The 15715-nt window shown below is 44.7% G+C and overlaps 1 non-coding gene across 1 annotated transcript; it reads left to right on the top strand.

Moving 5' to 3' along the window:
* The first annotated feature begins 6225 nt into the window (after positions 1-6225).
* Trnas-uga (transfer RNA serine (anticodon UGA)) lies at positions 6226-6300 on the top strand. The gene has a single exon. It is a non-coding gene; the product is annotated as a tRNA-Ser (tRNA).
* The last annotated feature ends 9415 nt before the right edge of the window (positions 6301-15715 follow it).

Here is a 15715-nt window from a genome sequence, read left to right as displayed (position 1 = left end):
TTGGGTGTGAAATGTACCGAACACAGGGACTGAAATGGACTTTTAGTTGGCACTTCGTAATCGAGACTTTCTGCAGTTGAACGAATCCGTACTTTTTGCCTTTCTGCTGTGCGACAGATTTCCCGATACAACAGGAATGTATTTTAAAACGATACCTTCCACCGTAAAGAGACGAGAAGCTAAACCAGGAAATGACAACAACACTACCCTGTTACGCCGCGGCCGAACTTAGGCCTGAGTTTCTGCGTCTATTAACTCGTAACTAGGTGTGTACGTACAAACGAGAGTTGCATCTTCTACTGCAATCCGATATTATGGAGTCTTACTGTTACTAGTCCTACAATGATCGGAAGTCCATACGCCTGCTTCCAATTTGTTACGGCTATACTCGGAAACAATACAGCTAAAATCATGCTAAAATGATTGTCAGTTGCATAAGCACCAATTCTTGTATGATAGCAGGACTGTGAAGCAGACGAGACGAAATGCTATAAACAAGTCGTTATACCATTTATATCGAGTACTGATATTAAAATAAATTTCGTTATAGTACTGTTAATCAGTAAGACTTCAAAATAGCAGATTCCAGCAGAAGATACAATTCTCCAGTTTTAGTTTTTTCTATTTCTAACATCCGATAGTTCCTTTTTACCACCGGCTTATTCGGACATCTACTAATAACAATAAAACAAAGCACAGTGAAATATCTCATACAGATTATAAATAAAATGTACAGTTACTATCACCGAGTTTCATACTGCAAAGTCCCACTGGCTGTGCAATATATTAAAATAATCTATGTTTTAGTCCTGCTCTTCAGTGAAACTGTGTGTTTTGTATGTCGTATTTGGATACGTCTGCTTCTGGTAGGGTCACTACGATGGTTGGAATGGCAGAAAGAAATTTTACATAGTTCTTCAACTGCCCAATTCCCCTTTTTTATTGTACTTAAAGCCATCTGTGTGCCCGTTTCACACAAATAAGTGTTAGTGCTACATACAGCTGCATACTGCTGTATGTTAGAATTAAGTAACTTTCTATTACTGGAAATGCTGATCTTACAGTAAAGTGGAAGATTTGGTTTGTTAACCACGGATTCGAATCTGCAAGGAATCAGAGAGAGACCAAAGAAAAACACACTGCCTCAACCTAGAACAAAAGTTACCACATGTAAATAGACCGAATAATGATGGGGAAAATCTATTTCATGAGTTGGAATTGCTTCACTTTTTTTTTTTTTTAAAGAGAAACATACATCACTCTAAGTGTTAAATTATATTTGTTCCAAATATTTCAACATCTTTACGCATATACGGTATTTAACATTTCCTGTGACTTTAGCAGGAGGTGAAAGCTCATTTTTATTTTTAATGAAAACCCATTTACGAACAACAAAGACCCAAGGTAGACCGACAGATTAGGTCGCCATAGGTATCGAATCGAAAATAGTTTCCAAAAATAACAGTATCATTAAAAAGTTAGCAGACATAAAGCCATAAAAATTGAACTCGATGTTTGAAAATGGGCCTAACGTAATTATAGACTAAGTACTAAGCAAACAATGTAACATAAAAATTAAATTTTATTGGTCTTTTCCTTTGTTGGCCAAGGGGGTGTGGCTGACAGACTGAGTTTTCGCATCCCCGAGTCGAATATTGTTAAGATGGCCCTTGTCCTATCACATTTTTCTAAGGCACTCCTGTCGATATCTTTGATGAGCACACACTTTCGACGACAACTTGGCATGCTATTACTTAAATAATCTTCGAGAAACTCACGTATCTGTGGACTAACTCACGTGTTCACATCTTATTTTACAGTCTGCAGTGTGGCAGTTTAGCAATGATTTCTGGAAATCGAGGAATAGGCAATCGTCCGTTGCCCTTCATTCATCGGTCGGGAGATATCGTTCGATGAAAGCAGCAAGATTACGAGTCCTTCCGCATGAGTGACGCTTTATAGCCGGCCGGAGTGGCCGTGCGGTTCTAGGCACTACAGTCTGGAGCCGAGAGACCGCTGCGGTCGCAGGTTCGAATCCTGCCTCGGGCATGGATATGTGTGATGTCCTTCGATTACTTAGGTTTAATGAGTTCTAAGTTCTAGGCGACTGATGACCTCAGAAGTTAAGTCGCATAGTGCTCAGAGCCATTTTGACGCTTTATAAATACGAGCTGAGTTGTGCACAGGAGATTTGTTCTCTCAAGAAAATGTATTATATTCGAATTTAGAAAATTCTCAAGAAATCTGCAGCTAATCAAAGTTGTGGACATTATATTGTGTCTTTTGCCGGTCCTTTCTGTTACCCTTGTAGTATAGAGGAGTCACTTGCTCTTTGGGAATTCGCGCAAGACGGTTGCCTTTAAACATACAGCTTCAGAATATCTGTTGAGTTCAGGTTCTATGATTACCTCTCGGTTTGGTGGACTTTCAAAGGAGACTTCACAAAATACATGCATCACATACGAGATACCTGCCGAGTAAAAATAGTCAGTGGCCCATACTGTCATTATAACAGCGAAAGAAGCTGTACATCTCTGCCTATTCAGACGTTCTGCTCGAAATATGAAGCACGTTATTATACCGACGTGAATGCGAGGATTCTGTTGCTTTCTGTCTTCCTCTTCCGAGGCGAAAGCATCTCCTGTCTCAAAGGAATTTAGCCGTTATCTGGTTGCAAAACTCGCTTGAACTTTTACATACGAAGCCTTAACAAGCGAAAAAATACACGCTGATACCAGATGAAAGGCGCTGCGAACTTGATTGAGCTCAAAGCTGTGCCCTTCTTTGCGCTCGTCTCACGGCAGACAGGGGGAGCCGGCGCCCGGCAAGTCTGAGGCGGCTCACGCGTGTGTTGTGAGGGGCGAAGCAGGCCGTGGCAGTGTGGGGCGCAGGGCGACACACGGTGCGGGCGGGAGGCGCCTCCTGAAAATTTCAGGGAGCGCCGAGAAAAAGAGGTCCGGCGGCTTCGGCATTCAGGCCGGTGGGCGAAAAGGCCCCGGCAGCGCCGCGCCCAAAGCGAACTGCCGGCTTAAACCGGGAGAAAAGTTCCCCGTTACCTGGCGCACGATAAGAGGTCACCCCCGCACACACGTCCGGGCTGGTGGGGTCCAGTCTTTCCTCTAAGGCTTCTGGAAGGAAATGAATAAACGAAATACGAAAGAAAGGTAACATTTTTGCTACATATCCGTCATTTGACTGTATACACATACGGAAAAAAGTAATTAAACTATAGGAATAATATTTCGGGAATACATATGTCTGGGTAACATTCTCTACTGGCCATTAAAATTGCTACACCAAGAGGAAATGCAGATGGTAAACGGGTATTCATTGGACAAATATATTACCCTAGAACTGGGTGCATAGCTCCTGACAAATCAGTACCTAGAACGACCACCGCTGGCCTGGGCATTGAGTCAAAAAGAGCTTGGATGGCGTACAGGTACAGCTGCCCATGCAGCTTCAACACGATGCCACAGTTCATCAAGAGACTGGCGTATTGTGACGAGCCAGTTGCTCGGCCACCATTGACCAGACGTTTTCAGTTGGTGAGAGATCTGGAGAATGTGCTGACCAGGGCAGCAATCCAACATTTTCTGTATCCAGAAAGGTCCGTACAGGACCTACCACTTGCGGTCGTGCATTATCCTGCTGAAACGTAGGGTTTCGCAAGGATCGAATGAAGGGTAGAGCCACGGGTCGTAACACATCTGAAATGTAACGTCCACTGTTCAAAGTGCCGTCAATTCGAACAAGAGGTGACCGAGACGTGTAACCAATGGCACCCCATACCATCACGCCGGGTGATACGCCAGTATGGCGATGACGAAACACGCTTCCAATTTGCGTTCACCGCGATGTCGCCAGACACGGATACGACCATCATGATGCTGTAAAGAGAACCTGGATTCATCCGAAAAGTAACGTTTTGCCATTCGTGCACCCAGGTTCGTCGTTGGGTACACCATCGCAGCCGCATCTGTCTGTGATGCAGCGTCAAGGGAAACCACAGCCATGGTCTCCGAGCTGATAGTCCATGCTGCTGCAAACTTCGTCGAATTGTTCGTGTAGATGGTTGTTGTCTTGCAAACGTCCCCATCTGGTGACTCAGGGATCGAGACGTGCCTGCACGATCCCTTACACCCATGCGGATAAGATGCCTGTCATCTCTACTGCTAGTGATACGAGGCCGTTGGGATCCAGCACGTCGTTTCGTATTACCCTCCTGAACCCACCGATTCCATATTCTGCAATCGCGCTGGGCTACACTCCGACCTTTATAAAAGTCGGAAACGTGATGGTACGCATTTCTTCTCCTTGAACGAGGCATCACAACAAAGTTTCACCAGCCAACGCCGGCCAAATTCTGTTCGTGTATGAGAAATCTGTTGGAAACTTTCCTCATCTCAACACGTTGTAGTTGTCGCCACCGTCGCCAACCTTGTGTGAATGTTCTGAAAAGCTAATCATTTGCGGAGTATCACGGCATCATCTTCCCGTCGGATAAATTTCGCGTCTGTAGCACGTCATCTTGAGGTGTAGCAATTGTACTGGCCAGTAGTGTATTTAAATGTTTATCATTCGAATATCGTAGGTTAATGTAAGCGCGAAAGAAGAAATTTGCGACAATGTAATGTTGGTACCTTGATAACCGTTGTAATCGCCAGAATGTTGAATACAAGCAAGCAAGCGTGCATACATTCTGTTGTACAGGTGCCGAATGTCTGTGGGATGAAGATCGATGCCTGTTACACTTGGTCGGTCAATACAGGATGGTTAATGCCGGTGGTCGATGATGTCGGAGCTGTAGTCCGATGATGATGTCCCACATGTGCCTGATCGAACACAGATCTGGTGATCGAGCAGGTCAAGGCAGTATGTCGACACCCTGAGAGCATGTTGGGTTACAGCAGCGGTATGCGGGCTTGGGTTATACTGTTGGAAGACGTCCTCTGGGACGCTGTTCGTGAATGGCAGGTTGAAGTACCAGATTGACGTACAAATTTGCTGTTAGGGTGGGTGTGATTTCGTATGGCAAGAGGAGCATTCTGCTGTCGTACGACGTCTCAACCCGGACAGTAACTCGAGATGTAGGTCCAATGTGTCTAGCAAGTAGACAGTTTGGATGCAGGTCCTAAAATGGTCTCCTTCAAACGAACGTACTGCCACCACTGGCGCCGAGGCAGAACCAGCTTTCGTCTGAAAACACAGTAGACCTTCACCCTACCCTCTAATGAGCTCTCGCTTCACACCACTAAAGTCGCAAATGGCGATGGTTTGGGGTCAATGGAATGCACGCTACGGGGCTTCTTGCTCGGAACTGTCCTCGAAGTAAGCGATTTGCAACAGTTCGTTGTGTCATGTTGGTGCCAACAGCTGCAAAAACTGATGCTGCAGATGCAATACCTTCTCGTGATCATCGCTACCAGGAATCATATACAGTATTTCTGCAATATCACAGAAGGAACATCCAGCGTCTCATAGTCATATCACAAGATCTCGTTGAAACTCAGTGACGTTTTAACAATGGCGTCTTTGCCGACTTCAAGGCATTCTTGACTAACTCACCATGTCCGATCTCAACGGTAACTAACGCTCTCGACCGTTAGAGAGTGTGTTTGAAGCAAATGTCAGTTGCATCCTTGTAGTGGCGCTCTATTAGCGCCATTCTTATACGGATGGCACAAACTTTGGCCAAACATCATCTTCCTGATGCAGAAATACGCCTATCAACTTACGCTTCTGTCGCACACTTCCTTATTGGTGTTATGATTCTATTTCTGTCAGTGTATTTTTATAACACTGAATTTAATACTATCGTGATTTCAGTTTTATAGCCATTATCAACTGCAAAGGTGAACTGAGAATCATACAGTGGAGGGCGTAATGTAAAAAATAAGCGAGGTGCGTCTGGAAAGTGCTGTGAATGCTCTCAGAAAATGGAGGAAACAAGGGTTCCAAACACAATACTTTTACTGGCATTCACTGTAACCACCATTAGCTGCAACATACGTCTGAAATCGGTTCCAAATCTGTTGGCAATTTTCACAAACAGTGCTTGTGGAATCACTCGAGGTATCAAATTACCTGGCAGATTAAAACTGTGTGCCCGACCGAGACTCGAACTCGGGACCTTTGCCTTTCGCAAGAGAGATTCTGTAAAGTTTCGAAGGTAGGAGACGAGGTACTGGCAGAAGTAAAGCTGTGAGTACCGGGCGTGAGTCGTGCTTCGGTAGCTCAGTTGGTAGAGCACTTGCCCGTGAAAGGCAAAGGTCCCGAGTTCGAGTCTCGGTCGGGCACACAGTTTTAATCTGCCAGGAAGTTTCATATCAGCGCACACTCCGCTGCAGAGTAAAAATCTCATTCTGGAAACTCGAGGTATCGATTTCACGCATTGTTGGATCTTCGCATCGTAACAGGAAACGAGACGTGGTGCTACAAGTACCATCCGGAGACCCAGTGACAGCAAATGGCATTGTTTTCATCATCTTTCCCACGTCCCTCGAGTACAAACTGCTGTCGAAAATAGCGACCAACGTCATCTCAAACTAGGATTTACTCAGCCAACCTATTATTTCTGGAAGCGGCGAAATCGATGAACAGCATGCCATTAACTGCTGATTGGTCTCTGACTCGTATTAGTAACACCAGGTCTCATTATCTGTAATGATTCAGTGACCACGGTGCTTCGAGCGATTCCACAATTAACGTTTGGTGGAAATTTACAAGAGCCTTACAACCAATATCAGAGGTGTTTTCTAGTTAACAGTGATCACTTTGAAGGCCAGTAAAGATATTTTATTCGCAACTCTTGTTTCTTTTAATTTTTGACACCATTCACCGAACTTTACAGATACACCTTGTAAAAGACATTACATACAGTATTTAAAGAACGTTACCTACAAGTCACAAACTGTCCGACATGCCTGAATGACATATCATCGATAAATGTTAGAATTTTCTCCTTGATTGTTATTTCATCCCCCTCACCGCACACTCAGGCATGGTATGCTCTCTAGGCAGTACATTCAACACGCTCTTCAACCAATGGACAAATAACAATTCGTCGAAAAATTACGGTGTTAAAAGCAGAGATATTTACAACAGAACTGAAAAACACTGATAAGGTGAGATAACGGTATGTTTTATAAACGATATCCCAGAAGGAATGGTCAATATTAAGAGATATGACAGGAAATATCGCTGGCAGCAAAAATGTCTAGTAAACATAGGCTCTAAAATGCTTACTTTCAGTAGAATGAGCACTACTTCGTCTTCGATACTGTGAAAAAATCACTTCTACAGCAAGCTTTTTGCTTACAGTACTTCGGTAGGACGTAGTTTAAAGAAAATAAGAAAAACTAACATGGTTCTAAAATGCTTAAAAGCTACAACCACTTGTTCAGTAGATGTGTTATACAGTAGCAAACATTAACAACTGCTCGTAGCTATTAAGTTAGGCATTTGGGGCTCTTGCTGTTACACCCTGTATAAAATGAAACCAATATTCTCCGTTTTTAATTTGAAGCAGAATTTATAAAATGGTAGTACCAAAACAAGAGGAATACACTGAAGTATTTAAAGGACGATATAAAATATATTGTAAAGAAACGCGTCAGTGTCAATAAAACGTGAAGGATCTGTCCTGCGAAAGTTCGCCTGTTGCTGAAGAAGAAAGAGTATGATCTTTGAGGAGGGCAGGACGGTGGGCGATAACTGAAGAGCCGGCCGGGGTGCCGAGCGGTTCTAGGCGCTACAGTCTGGAACCGCGCGATCGCTACGGTCGCAGGTTCGAATCCTGCCTTGGCCACTGGTGTGTGTGACGTCCTTAGGTTAGTTAAGTTTAAGTAGTTCTAAGTTATAGGGGACTGATGACCTCAGAAGTTAAGTCCCATAGTGCTCAGAGCCCTTTGAACCATTTTTGATAACTGAAGCGGTCGGTGGGTGCAATGCACGCTACGAACGAGGAAGCGGAAGAGAGCCGTTCTTGTAGTTGTCAGGGTGGCGGGGACAGTCCACCCTCGAAGCTGTCGGGTGTATGAGTTGGCAAGGGCTACACAAGTTCGTCGGAGGTGAAGGTGGAATAGCAAGACAGACGGTGTGGCATGTAAACTCTTCATTATACAAATGTTCAAATGTGTGTGAATTCCTGAGGGACCAAACTGCTGAGGTCATCGGTCCCTAGACTTACACACTACTTAAACTAACTGAATCTAACTTATGCTAAGAACAACACACACACCCATGCCCGAGGAAGGACTCGAACCTCCGGCGGGAGGGGCCGCTGAATCCGTGACATGGTGCCTCAAACCGCGCAGCCACTCCGCGCAGCCCCGGCTTTTATATAAGACAAGGCAAGTTTTGCCGCAGTTGATATCACGTCTGCGGCCCGCCAAGCAGCCGGCCAAGTTTGAGGTAAAAAAAATTGCAACACCAAGTTGTGTGACAAAAACGGATAAGGACAGAAATCAGATTTACTTTAAATCACACTCTAACGGTCGTGAGATGATAATAGTCAAGAATGCCTCTAACGCGGTATAGACGCTATTAAGAAAACCTCACTGAGTTTGAATGAGGTCGTGTAATAGGGCTAGAGGAAGCTAGACATTCGATCTGCGATATTACATAAAGACTTATCAGGAATGTAGTCACTGACTGCTGACAGCGGAGGTCACGGGAACATACCGCCGCAAGGAGCTCGGGCTCTGGACAACCACATGGCACTACTGAGAGGGAAGACCGTCGTGTTTAGCGTGTGGCTCTGGCGCATCGTACTGCGTCTGTAGCAGCAATTTGAGCTCGAGTTGACCGCACAGTGACATAACGAACTGTTACCAGTCGGTTACATCAAAGATCGCTCCAAGTAAGATGCCCTGTATCGTGATTCCCATTGACCCTAAACCATCGCCATTTGCGGCTTCCTTGGGGTCAAAGAAGAGCTCATTTGATGGCAGGGTAGAGGTCGGTTGTGTCTTCTGATGACAGCTGGTTCTGCCTCGGTGCCTGTGACGGACACGTGTTGGTTGGGAGGCCAACTGAGGGCCTTCGACTAAACTGTCTGCATACTAGATACTGGGTCTACACCTGGAGCTATGGCTTAGGGAGCGATTTCGTGCGACAGCAGGAGCTATCCCATGCACCCTGACTACAAATATGTAAGTCAGTATTTTGACTGGACCTATTGCGCGGCCATTCGTAAAAAACACTCTAGGGGTGTTCTCTAACTGGATGACACTAGCCCAATTGCTGTTGTAACCCAACATGCTCTACAGAGTGTCGACACATTACCTTGGCCTGCTCGATCATCAGACCTGTTTCAAATCGAGCAGAATATGGAACATCATCGGACGACAACTCCAGCATTATCCACAAACAGCATTAGCTGTACCCCTGTTCAGCAACCTAGTGCAACAGGCATGTAATTCCATCCCACAAACTGACATGAGGCACCAGTACTACACGATGCATGCACGTTTGCATGCCTGCTTTCAACGTTGTGGCAGTTACACTGGTTACTAATGTACCAGCATTTTGCATTTACAATGGCTTACCTCGCGGCTAGAATAACCTGTGATCTTGCTATGTTAATCACTTAAACATGCCAGCTAGACAAATGTGTTCCCGAAACTTTTTTACTCTAGATAAATTGTTTTTCAGTGTTGCAACTTTTTGTCCGTCAGTGTGTCTTGAAACACCTGTTGCAGAGCGGGGGCATGGCACAATTCCTGAGCCTGCTGGGGTTCTCGGCGTACGGTCGGACTTCAGCATAGGGCCTCATCTTGCGCCAATGACGATACTTAAGGATGGAGGACGTTGGATAGCATCAGCGAAGAAAAAGTGGATATTGTGAAACAGGAAGGAAGTAGTTCGGGGTTTCGGTATGATCATAATTTGTAAAGAGGAAAGGGGTTATGAAGGAAGGAGCAAAGCAAATGGAGTAGGAAAGGATGGGGTGGGAAACGGAAGGGAGCCCAGAACACAAGGAGTGCTTGAGGCGGATTTATTTTGGCAGAGTGTGTAAATGCGGTGGAGTTCATAGTCTGAGAGAGAGAGAGAGAGACGGTTGGAGTTTCATTGGGAGAGGATATGGTGATTGTGCAAAAGTAGCGGTGGGAGAAAGTGTAAGTAGACTTTCGGCATTAGACAGGAAACAACAGAAGTTTTTGGGTCGAGTTTGCCGAAGGTGCAAGTTGTCGAAGATGTTCAGTGGTAGTGGGGAGAGGTGAAGTTCTAGGGGACTGATGACTACAGATGTTAAGTCCCATAGTGCTCAGAGCCATTTGGGGAGAGGTGGGAACCTGATGAGGTGGTAAAGGGTCCATGCGTGGCGATGTAAACGGATGAGGAAAGTCAACTAGAACGCATGACGTTCAAGGACTTGAAGAGGCTTAATGACGTTACATGAAGCACGTACACATGCAAGATTTGCGTAGGGAAGGATGGAACTGATCAAGGTCTTGTAGTTGTGGAGAATTTGTAAGGGGTGCAATCTACAAGATCGGTTAGTTTGTTGTTTAAGTTATAATTTCTTCTAGGCTTTCGGTTGGATAGCCAGTACGCACAATAGCGGCATATCGAGGATTAGTCCTAAATGTTTAAGCGTATTAGTTAACTGAATAAGACAATCATAAATGGCAAGGTAGAGGTCATGGAGGGTTGGTATGGTTTCGTCCAGCAATTATCGCTCGGGTTTTGGAAGGGTTGATCTTGAGGAGCCTTTGGTTAGACCAAAATGTAAAGGGATTGATGTGCAATTGGAAGGAATCGTTGGGATTTCTGGAGCGTAGGGCAGAGGACGAGGTAAGCCATGTCATCAGAATAATGAAGTAGGTGGAATGGCAGACGTAGTTTGGGCATATGGGCTCTGTAGAGAAGATAAAGGAGATGAGAGAGGACAGAGACTTAGGGCACGTCTGCAGTGGGATGGAAGTATTGGAATTCGTATTGTTAATGGTGATGAAGGACAGGTGATTAGATAAGGAGTACGTATTAGGCAGACATGGTTAACTGAAGGTTCGTAAATCTGCGGTTTGAAAAGGAGCCTGGAATGCCATACACTGTCATAGGCCTTCTGTAGGCCGAGGGAGACAAAAATAACCAATTTACTGTTGTTGTAATGGTGGTACTGGAAGGGAGGAAGATTGGGTTTAACATCCTGTCTACAACGAGGTCATTAGAGATGGAGCACAAGCTTGGTTTGTGTCATGGATAGGACACGAAGTGAGCCGTGCCATTTGAATCATCCAGGCATTTGCCTGTAGCGATTTAGAGAAATCACGGGAAACCTAAATATGGATGGCCGGACGCGGGTCTGAATGGTCGTCCTCTCAAATGCGAGTCCAGTGTGCTAACCACTGCGCAACCTCTCTCGGTCTGATGGGATAGGTAAGGTATAGGAGCTGGCCATCAGAGACGAAAATAGGACAAAAACGACACTCGTTGACTACAAGAAGGTGGAGTTGGTTTAGGTATTGATGAATGCATCAGGAAAGGATGGATTCGAAGACTTTGCTAACTACTAAGCTGAGCATCTTACTTAGGCGGTGGTCAACAGCACGTAAGCACTCTACAAAAGCATAACATTGTGCTGTCTGTGATAATATTGTTTATTCTGCTACCGTAAAACATCATCAACGGCAGCTGTACAACATACAGCTGTCGTTGACGGTAGTTTAAGACCATAGCCGGTAGCAGAATAAATAACATTATCACAGACAGCGCAGTGTTATGTACCAAGTTAAGGCTGGTGGCGCTAATATGAGGAATCAATAGGAGGTTTCTGCCATTTGAGAAAAGAGAGGTTTTCCACAGCTCACAATAGTAACCCGTGGAGAGAGTATTGTTATAAAAGTCTGCAAATGTGAGTACAAAGGAGGGTGGGCATTCCTTTACGTATGGATAGGTAATGAATTCTCGACCAGTGCAAATGTTGCGTTTTTTGTGAGGTACTTTATTTATGTCTTGCTGTGATAGGTTTATGTCATTCTATTTGTGGTATGTTATGCAAGCATTAGGAACTAAGAGCCAGGATGAGACAGTGGTATTCGTGCGTTTGTTTACCGCAGCAGACAGGGAGCAATCAAAACAAAGGTCGGCAGGTATTGAGATGTTATGGGAGAGATAGGATGCAAAGTCATCAGCATTGCTTTGGTTGTCAGGTAGGGGATGGTTGCTGTGGAAGATGAGTTAGTGTGGAAAGAAATAACTGCAAGTGGATCGATGGAATGTTTTCCAGAGTTAATGAGTTAATGAAGAGTGCACCGGTTTTTAGCATTCAATAAATCGTGATGTGTCTCTTTCATTGCTTGTGGCGTGTAGGCGCATTCCAGTCACGAGTGTGTAGCGAGTGGGGTACGAACAGGCGGTTTTGCAAAGGTGGGTCTGAACATAACAATTATTTCAGTAAGCATCCGAACTTGAAATAACAGAATCGAAAACGGCATATAATAATAAAAACTTTATGTTCCTGTGGCCCGAAAAAAAATTAAATAGGGCTAAACTAAGCAAAAGCACAAATATCATTCAGTCAGAAACAGAATACGAATCAAAAACATATTCATTCTTGACACTTAGGGAAAACGACGTAACAACAAAACAATTTACATAGTCTGACTCTCGTCCACAACCAGAAATAAGAACTGTAAAACTTACGAAAGAATACTTAATATTACCTAGGAACAGTAAATACAACCTTTAACTACACCTAGATCTGCTATTAATATCGTCCCCAAACAACTAAAACATCGGCTACCAATAACACTACCAAGCTACCCATTCTTATATCTGAATAATTTCTTTTGTGATAACATATGAATCAGCTCTTATATGTAAGAGCAGTAACAGCAATATCTTAATGCAACAAGAGTGAGCCACAGGCTAAATCCGTACTATCAATAACACAATAAACTCTTAGAAGCACTGGACAAGCAGGTGGGTCACACTCACAGGGATAAACAATCAGTTTTTGCTTAAGACACTTAATCCCCACCATACCGTCTAACAACATAATTTACCTCTCTCTGCCTCACAGCGCACTTTCGCCGTGCCGCGTGCCGTAAACAATGAGTAACTACTCGCATAGTACTGACAGACTTCCGTGCAGGATGTAGGTTGGAAATGACTATACTCAGTGGATGATTCGCACTTAACACGGAGCAGCGCCTCAAGTGCAGTGCCATCAGGATGCCACCATTGTCAGCGAATGGACTCAAGTAGTGATCTTTATAACACGCGAAAGACGTTCCTTCGCCTGTACTGAAATATCTGCGTCAGACCAGGAAACACAGCAGCCTCTCACCAGGTTGTTCCCCACATGGCGACCCTCCCCATCCCGACCGCCGTCTCGTCGGGAAACCGTCCCACACACCGGCTTCTTGTGGCTCTTGGGTGGCTCCACCCAGAACTGTCGTCTTCTTGTCACTCCAGCAACTGACGAGCTACAAGAACTTCAGGTCAGCCTCACCAGCTACTAACGCCTCGGCCACCGCATCAAATGGATCCGAGGCGGTGCCCTCAGAAGATGTTGCTAATTCCAGCTGCTCCTTCGGACTACCTCCGGCCAAGCCTGTCCGCAACTCCGTCCCGGCGGCCATCGCGTTCCTGAGACGCTGCACTATTCGCCCTCCCGCAACAAGAACGCGACACTCGAGAATAATATCTGATGATGGGGAAATCGACTGTGTCGTTGGAAAAGGCACAAGACCGTAGAAAGGAGCGGTAAAATCGGCGGGATTCTCAGAGAAATTGCTTTGATTGTGTGAGAAGAATGAGGTGATGCCTTGGTAGGAATACGGGCAGGTACAGCGTCTGGTGCATGAGCGACGTGGCATGGGCGATGTAGCCCTGTTTGAAGCTTAGCTGGTGATTTCCAGTCTGGATATCTATGGACTCTATTCCAGCTGTCACTTGAGTAACGTTAGACAATGTCTGGATGGAGACTGGGGTCGCATGTATGGGGATGAGGTAGAGTGCAGAGATGGTAGGGCGAAGGGTTAGGCAGTTACTTGGAATCAGGTCGAGGACTTCTGTATTGAGGCTTCTGAAGAAATTGGCAGATGGTAGGAAATACGTTGTTACTTTTAGGATGGATCGGCTGTAGGATACAGACCTTGCAGGGGCCTGTAAACTGACGGCATCCCTGCAGACGATCTAGTTTGTATGTTGAGCCATGCGGGAATAATATAGGTGAAAAAGGTGTAGTCTATGCTGGTGAGAAAGTCATATGGGCTGGGGTGATTAGGTTGGGTGCAAATGACGGATAAGGTGTTTCAGTAGCAGTATTGTATAACTGTGGCACAACAGGTGGCCGACTCAGCTCCACCTTTGATCAAGCGAAGAGAAGTATCAATACGGTGGAAGATATAGGGAGAGGTTTGGCTGGTGTTATAGGGTTGGAGGAACGTTTTATTAAGGGAGAAGGTATAGACGCTGTGCTGGGCCAATGTATCTATTAAGAAGGGCTTGTTATTGGGAAGGGAGCGAATGTTGTGATACAACTATTACAACATAAATATCTTGTCTTACAAACCATGCGTCTCATTACAGGGTATGAGTAAAAAATAAAAGTATACAAAGCGGCTGACACTGTGTGCAGCAGACAAACTTTAATACGCTCTATCACGATATCACGGCCAGTACTATGCTGTGACATTCACGCGTCAAGTCCTTTCATCAACTAACGTTAAAATTTGAGAAAATCGCTTCAAAGATACGTTATCGGGGGAGAGTGCATTCCTTTTTTGTAATAATATTATCTACGCAGATGTTTTAGAGATCGTATTGCTATGTACTTTAGGATAGGTATATTGAGAACGAATTTTGGCATGATATCTTCGTCAGAACCTGATTTGAACTTAATGTTAATATCAGCTATTTCAAGCGTCAATCTAAATAATATAGTTTTTCTTCGTGGTGATACATTTTATGATATGCAAGTAATATTCTTTAAATATGCACTGACCCATATGTGCTTCACATTATTCAGTGCACTGTACGATTCGCATGTTCTATTGATTTTGATTCACCTTTTCCCTTGACAGTATTGCAAAGCTGAAATCACGGTAATGTGAAATAAGTGAATATTAAAATTTACAGTCAAATGGCAGAAATTTCATTCAAGTTCGACATTGTTCCTGGGTTCGTTACGTACTCCCATCTTTCGCCTTCTGAGGGTATGCCCAGGACGGTCGAACTTGAGCGCTTTGGAGGTCCAGGACCAAAGGCGTGGCGAGGTAAAAAATTGCATGGTCACTTTTAATTACAAAACTTTGAACACTGTTCACTTACAGGTCAACTTCATTGTGACACTGTATTCCGTCCCTATAACTTCACTTTTATGGATGACAACGAACGATCGCGTCGAACTGCCTAGGTGGAGGAGCTCTTCGGGCGAATGAACTTGCTTGCCTATTCCCCGAACATAAATCTTATAGAGCAGGTGTTGGAGGTGTCAGAGAGACGTGCTGCAACATGTCCACATGTGCCAACGACCATCCAGCAGTTGTCAATAGCACTGGTGGAGGACTGAAACGCCAAACCACAAGGACCTTACCAATCTTATGGTTAGCATGAAAACACTTTGCAGAGCATGAACTGCGGTCCATGGTGATCACACAGCATGTTAAGAACAACGTCCTTCCTTTAGTAACGTCCAGGGACCATCACAAATCGTGATCTTTGATAAAAGTATCAGTTCTGCTCGTCTCACTGTGTATTT

The sequence above is a fragment of the Schistocerca nitens genome, chromosome 6, assembly GCF_023898315.1.
Source record: "Schistocerca nitens isolate TAMUIC-IGC-003100 chromosome 6, iqSchNite1.1, whole genome shotgun sequence".
NCBI lineage: Eukaryota > Metazoa > Arthropoda > Insecta > Orthoptera > Acrididae > Schistocerca > Schistocerca nitens.
This window is presented reverse-complemented; position numbering and strand designations above follow the sequence as displayed.